This window comes from Juglans microcarpa x Juglans regia, chromosome 3D (genome assembly GCF_004785595.1).
Source record: "Juglans microcarpa x Juglans regia isolate MS1-56 chromosome 3D, Jm3101_v1.0, whole genome shotgun sequence".
NCBI lineage: Eukaryota > Viridiplantae > Streptophyta > Magnoliopsida > Fagales > Juglandaceae > Juglans > Juglans microcarpa x Juglans regia.
This window is the reverse complement of record NC_054598.1, coordinates 29,539,185-29,547,100: the sequence shown is the minus strand read 5'-3', so window position 1 is coordinate 29,547,100 and position 7,916 is coordinate 29,539,185. Positions and strand designations below refer to the sequence as shown.

The window sequence follows — 7,916 nt, the reverse complement described above, 5'->3', positions numbered from 1 at the left end:
TACTGTTTCAATAAGTTCCCCACCAACCCGCTTCACCAGGGGCTCATAATTGTCAAGGTCACTGTTTAACTTTCAACATGTCAACATGACATTTTTCCATTCAAAATCGTACTTCCTACTAAAGCCGCCGCCGCCCCCGGGCGCGCTTAATTTTATTTTATTCTTTTTAAATTAATAGAATTCGTCTACTTATTAATTACCAGAAAAGATATTTATAATTAAAAATTATGCAATAATCACGTAATTATTTTAAAAAAATAAATAAAATATAAAAATTACATAAAAAAATAATTTTTTTAAAAATCAATTTTATTTTTTTTAAAAGTGATTATATAACGTTTACATACTTCACGATTATATATAAAATTACTCTTAATTATATACCAAAAAAATTTGTATAATGTGAAATTGATGAGTAGAAGTTTCCACAAAACTATGCAGTTACATGTTTATGCTGCATTTAGATGTTGAACTGAGTTGAGTTGAGTTGATAAAATATTATTAGAATATTATTTTTTAATATTATTATTATTTTAAAATTTGAAAAAGTTGAATTGTTTATTATATTTTGTATTGAATTTTAAAAAAATTATAATGATAAATTGAAATGAATTGAGATGAAGTTAGGAACAAAACGAAGTGTAATATTTTCTTATCTTTTCTATAAATGGTTTATATCGTGAAGTTTATAATCCAACTCAGTTTAGATGAAATTTCTCCAATTAACAAAATACAGCGGGACACCTGGACTCCTCTCACCTTCGGATCTATTGTATCTCAGTTTCATTGCCGCTAAAAGAAATTCACCATTTTAGGAAATTGCAAATTTTTACATAACATTATTTATAAAAGAAAGAGCAATTTTACTCATTAGCTATTATTCACTTGCACACCTTATATTTACAATTTTTTTTATAATATATAAGAGTATTTTTTATAAAATGTGAAAATATTTTTCATAAAACGTAGGCTGTGAGTACATAATACTAACTGATTAAAACAATTTTCTAAAATAAAACTCATACAAATAATATTTTTTTTGTGTCATTACTTAGTGATGATGACCTGGCAATTGACAGTAAAGAAAATTAATTTCTTTGTAACCTATTCTCTAGTACTTGTTGGAGTACTCCTGAATTAAAATTGAGGGCTACAGCTAAAATTTTACAAGCTTTATTTTTATTTATTTTGATAAAATCTTGTAATAAACTATTACGTTGAATATAAATACTACAAATTTTTGCTTTTTTTGTTAATAATTAATGTAATTTATATACACTAACCATTGTAAGTGCTTTTATTGATCTTCATTAGTTTTTCCTTAATTACACTCTAACAATTCTTTTCGTTTATATAAACTTATATATAAGCTGTTAATTACTTTTTTATATTAATTAATCAAAAATAATATTTCAGGATGTTTTTATTTCTTTAGAGTATTTTTATCTGTTTTAGAAAATTTCTCTCTTGTAGGTAGGGCTGGGCTCCGACTCCGACGGAGTCGGAGTGCTCGTTTCCGACCTCCGACTCCGACAAGAGTCGGAGCCAAATTGGAGCTCCGACTCCGACTCCGAATTGGAGTCGGAGTCCGACTCCGATCGGAGGTCGGAGCTCCGACATCCTATCGGAGCTCCGACCTCCTATAGGAGCTCCGACATAAGATCGGAGCTCAACGTGCGCTCGACGTGGCGCTCGAGCGGAATTCTTTTAGAGAGGTTCGCTCGACTTCCGCTCGACATGTCGCTCGAGCGAACCTCTCTGGAAGAGGTTTGCTCGACTTCCGCTCGACATGTCGCTCGAGCAGAACTCTTCCAGAGAGGTTCGCTCGACTTCCGCTCGACATGTCGCTCGAGCCAATGTTCAATACAACGTGTGCTCGACTTGCGCTCGACACCTCGCTCGAGCGCAAGTGTACAGTAAAAAAAATTTCGAAGTCGGAATCGGAGCTTCTTGGAGCTCCGACTCCGACTCCGACTCCGAATACATATTCGGAGCTACTCCGAATTCCGACTCCGAATTCTGATGACTCCGACAAAGTCGGAGTCGGAGTCGGAGCGGAAGTCGGACGGAGTCAGAATTTTCAGAATTTTGCACACCCCTACTTGTAGGCCTGTTAATATTATATTTTAAATAATAATAATATCAGTATTATTTTTTAAAGGATTTAAGAATTTTTATTTAGGGGCGGCGTCATTGTCAGTTGGATTAATAGAACATCGGTCGATAGCTAGGGAAGTAGAGATCTAAACATGAACAACTTCTTTTTGATAAACGTGCCCGACTTTGACACTGATTTTTTTTTTTTTTGATGGATACAACTTTGATACTGATTGATACAATAGTTCACAGGGAAATACAATTTTGATACAATAGGGAAGTGCGACAGCGATCCCTTCATGGAGAATGTGTGGTTAATAAAACTTCAAAATTAAAAATTTTTCTCATCATTCTTATACTATACATTATATATAATTTTTTTATTTTTTATTTTACAAAATATGTAGTATATGGAAGATGAGTATAATAACTCAATTAGTTTTAAAAAAATAAACCAATTTTTTTTAAACAAAATTAAAAAAACTAAAAATTAATAAAAATAAATATGGTGTGTGATGTATGGAGATGATAAGTACCAAAATTCTTAATGCATTCATTATTAATAGAAAAGAATACCGAATAACATCTCGTACAGTCGATTAATGGTCTAATATGAGAAAAATCAAATTGAAAATTGACTGTAATTGAAAAAATTTAAAAGAGGTAAAGCTATCAGAAAAGCTTTAAAAGAAATATACTCCAGAATCGAGTCTAGAGTTAGCCAATAACTCTGATACCATATAGAAAATAGAAATAAAATAAAACAATAGATGGAGAAGTTGGGAGAATAAGAGACTTTGTGGGTTACATCTTTATTATTATCAATTGTGCTTAAATAAATAACAAATGTCCTTATTTATAAGTGAATGAAGATTGAGAAAGAATGAAAATACAATAAATCAATGATACAAATTGATACTGATTAATTTACACTATAAACTACATATGGTAGAGAATGCTTCGTTTGGGAACACATCCCATCTTATCCGATCTCAAACTTTCTTATAATTTCCTTATCAAATATCTCTTAAACACAAACACTTTTTAATTTTAAGTTTTTAACTTTTTCATCTAATTATTATCTAATCATTACAAATTTCTCGAACTTTCAAAGAAAACACATAAAATAATTCAACTTTTACAAATTTGAAAACAAAAATAATATTATTCTAATAATATTTTTAAATTTATAATATTTTTATTTAATTTTTTTCTCTCATTTTTCAAAACCCAATAAAACATGCATCTTAACTCAACCCATTTCATTACACTATTCACAGATTTTTCAATTCATCTCATTCCCCAAACTAAGACTAGGTCATATTACCAAAGATACTATGAATATATTTTATAATAGAGTTAGTCTACATACAGACCCCAAATAGGAATTGTTCATACAAGTCCATAAAGTTATAGTTAAAAACGAATTAAAATTATAATAATATCATTTTTAAATTATATTTTTTTCCTTTTACGCTCATTCATTAATAGAATTTTATGCGTAATTCCCACTGTAAATTGCAAATAGAATTTCTCTAGCGGTAATATTCTAACACATGCACATGCATGCATGCGGCGTTGTCCGTATGCAACGTAGGTATCTATATATAAGTGGCCTTGCATAAGTTGTTCATTCACAACACTTGAAGAACAACTAGCACTAAGCCAACTCCGTCTCCATTTATACACCAAGTTGTTCTACAAAATGTCTCTTCCTTCATCGATTATTCCTTCTCAAACCCAGAAGCCAAGTATGTCTGTTGTAAAACGTCCGTTGGCAACTTTTCACCCAAGCATTTGGGGAGATAAATTCATCTCTTATAATAGCAAGTCCATGGTACGTAATTGAATATTTGTGAAGCCTCTCTCTCTCTCTATACATATATATATATATATATAAATGATAAGAGTTACAATTTTTTTACAATTTTTCTGCAATTTTCAAATAAAATGGTGTTTTTATTTATATTATTTACAACTTATCAATAAGATAGTATTTTTTTAAATTCAAACGCATCAAGTCAAAATTAAAATTAAAATGAATATTTTAGAAAATATTATTTTATTTGAAGATTGTAGAAAAATTGTAAAGAGGTTGTAACTTTATCATTTATATATATATATATATATATATATTCAAATGCTTACGGTCATGAAAATGTGTATTATGATCTATCATCTTTGTGCTGTAGGAGATTACCTCTGAGAGCTTGGAGAGAGTTCAAAGGCTGAAGGAAAAAGTGCAGAGCTTGCTGATGGGTCCCGTCGGTGATATATCACAAAAGTTGGAGCTGATTGATGCGATCCAACGCTTAGGCGTGTCTTACCAATTTGAAAGTGAGATTGATAACATACTCCAACAAATTCACAACAATGATGACGATCGACACTGGAGACTTTGACGACCTGTACACTGTTTCTCTCCGTTTTCGCTTACTGAGGCAGCAGGGTTATAACACTCCGAGTGGTAATTACTAATTAGTACTCATTAGACAGTTAAAATAAAAGAATAAATTAAAAGGCCAAAGCTTAATAAATTTAGTGAAGAAATGATTGAAGAATGCTACAATAATTCATTAAAAAATGGAACTAGAGCATGCAACTTGATGGGTGCTTCATCAAAATGCTTATTCGACACTCTATTGTTTCTCATAGAAAATATATTTTGGTATTGTTTTGTTTACGGAAACTTTAGCTGCACAGATCATATACTTGTGCTCATGTGTTGGGGTGGTGATCATGCAGATGTTTTCAGCAAGTTTAAGGATAGTGAAGGGATCAACTTCAAGGAATCAATTATTCACGACGTGCGAGGTATTTTAAGCCTTTATGAAGCTTCGCATATGAGGGTCCATGGAGAAGATATACTCGATGAAGCACTTCAATTTACTACAACGCAACTCGAGTCGATGGTGAGTAATTTAAACCCTGCTGTTGCTGCACAAGTGCGCCGTGCCTTGGAGCGGCCTCTTCGAAAATGGTTGCCTAGATTAGAGGCGAGGCATTATTTTTCTACCTACCCAGAAACTGCTTCATTTAATGAAGTTGTTCTCAACTTCGCTAAGTTGGATTTTAACATGCTACAACGGCAACACCAGAAGGAAGTTGCCGAGCTCTCGAGGTAATTAAGGCCATATATATAGATCACATGCATGGTATCGCACTTCATTATATAATATATACCTGTTGGTGTTAATTTTGTATATGCATATATATAATATATATGGGAAGATTTGATGTCAATTTCCGTTGCAATTCTTGCTTAGGTGGTGGAGAGAATATTTAGGGGTCCCGGAGAAGATATCGTATGTCCGAGATAGAGTGGTGGAGTTGTACTTCATATGGATTTTGGGACCGTACTTTGAACCCCAATATTCTCATGGGCGGATGATGCTTGGCAAAGTGACCTGCGTGATCTCAATAATGGATGATACATATGATGCCTACGGTACATTTGAAGAGCTTCAACTCTTTACAGATGCCGTTATAAGGTTAACTTAATGGCTCTTCTATCGGATCCAGAATTTATAATCGATGATCTGTATTTTTTATTTAATAAATTAATAACGTTCAGGTGGGATATCCGCTGCATAGAGCAGCTCCCAGAGTACATGAAATCTATCTACAAAGCACTCTTGCATGTTACTGAGGTAATTGAGGAAGATGTGTCCAAGGAAGGAAGGATATACGGCCTTTACTATACAAAGGAAAAAGTACGACATGACCAACAATTAATCACTACTTTTACGGGCCTCTTTTTTCACTAAATTTTGAGTTTTTATACTCTGAATGTATGTTTAATTTCAAGGTTTTTAATGCAACCAGATCAAATGCCTAGCTCAAGCCTACCTTCTTGAAGCCAAATGGATGAAGGAAAAATATATACCCACGGTGGAGGAGTACATAAGGAATGCCCTAGTAACCGGTGGTTACGCTACACTTGTAACCTTATCTTTTCTTGGCATGGGAGATGCAACAAAGGAGGTCTTCGATTGGGCTTGCGGTAACCCTAAGATTGTTAAAGCAGCAGAAACGATATGCAGACTCATGGATGACCTTGTTTCTACTGAGGTATACAACTAATTGGGACGTCCAATTTCGATACAACCTATTAAAAAAAAGGAAAAGAAAAAGCAAACTACCGATTACTTCAATCATATCTATATATATATATAGATACACACATATATATATATATATATTCAGTTTATAGTGATAAAATTGGACACTCTCTCATTGCAAAAAATAAAGAAAGTAATCTCAGTTAGAATATTCTTCATGCTAACTACCAACATTGCATGCATGTAGATATTTCACATTATCTACATTAAGTTCAGCTTTTGGAATAAGTAGTAAGTTCACATTTATGGTATCAGAGCAAAGGTTCTGAATTTGATCTCTGACTCCATACTTTACGATATCAGTTAAATAATAATCCACTTGTTGGCGAGGTCCACTTATTAAGGGAGTCTGGTCCACAGGCAAGAGGGAGCTTAAAGATATAAAATATATTAGGAGATTTTATTATATAATATATATATCCTTAATTAATAATTCCTTTCCCTAGCTCTACATTCAGTAGGCAATGTGCCAACATCAATTTGGCAGTCCCACAAATTAATCTTGTGCCATTGATGTTGGAAATAAAATCACTAAATGTTTCTATTTTTTCCTGTAGTTTGAGCAAAAGAGAGAACACGTTGCCTCTGCCATCGACTGCTATATGAAGCAGCATGGTGTCTCAAAGCATGAGGTAGAAGAAGAATTTAAGAAGCAGATCGTGAATGCATGGAAAGATATTAACAGCGACTTCCTTAAACCTACTCAAGTGCCAAAGCATTTCCTAGAGCGCGTTCTCAATCTCGCACGTGTAATGGATGTTGTTTACAAGGATGGCGATGCATACACAAAGGTTACACAATTGTTGATAGACGGTATCACTTCATTGCTTGTTGATCCAGTGCAGATATGAGTCTATCTATTTAGAGTGTTGGCCATAATTAACCATACGTCGACGATCTATTCTATTGATGTGAAATAATGATCAACGTCTTTAGCAACGGTGAATGTATCACTTTTGATGAATAAAAGCTTTTCTATATATATATATGTGTGTGTGTGTGTGTGTGTTTACTTAATTATCCATTTACAACATACAACAATGGAATTTCAATGAGAGTGTCAAGACAAGAAGTAAAATTTGAATTCACAAAGAAGCCATGTGTATATATATGTGTGTGGGTATATATACATGTTTATATATATGATGAGTAAAATTTTTCTAAAACCGTCCCGATATCGGGAATATAAAAGTAGCATAAACATTATCCGTAATTAAGAAATAAACAATCAATATGAAATTTAATAATTTGAAATATGAGTGGTGCTAACTAAAATTAGTTGGTCACGACGGCAAATAGTTCAATGATTGATCAAAAGTGATTTAAGGATTAGGAGGTGCAATTAGTTAGAACCTAAAAAAGGAAAAAAAAAAATGAGGGGGTTTGGCACATGAGTCACTGACTTCAATAAACTTTAAATTTGTGTGAGAGATGTAATTGAAGTTCATTAAGGCCCGTTTGGATTGAGAAGTGATCTTAACTCATCTCATCTTATTATTATAATTTTTTTAAATTTTCACACAAAATATAAAAAAATTGAACTTTTTCAAATCCCAAGTTAATAATAATATTAAAAAATAATATTTTTATAATATTTTATTCAATTCATATAAAATAATCTATTCTCATCTCATCTCTCAATCCAAATAGGGAGTTAATAAACTTAAAACTCATCTAAAATCTAGGCAATATTTTATT

The 7,916-nt window shown here is 32.4% G+C and overlaps 1 pseudogene; it reads left to right on the top strand.

The window, feature by feature from the left end:
• The first annotated feature begins 3,720 nt into the window (after window positions 1-3,720).
• LOC121253875 lies at window positions 3,721-7,193 on the top strand (annotated as a pseudogene).
• The last annotated feature ends 723 nt before the right edge of the window (window positions 7,194-7,916 follow it).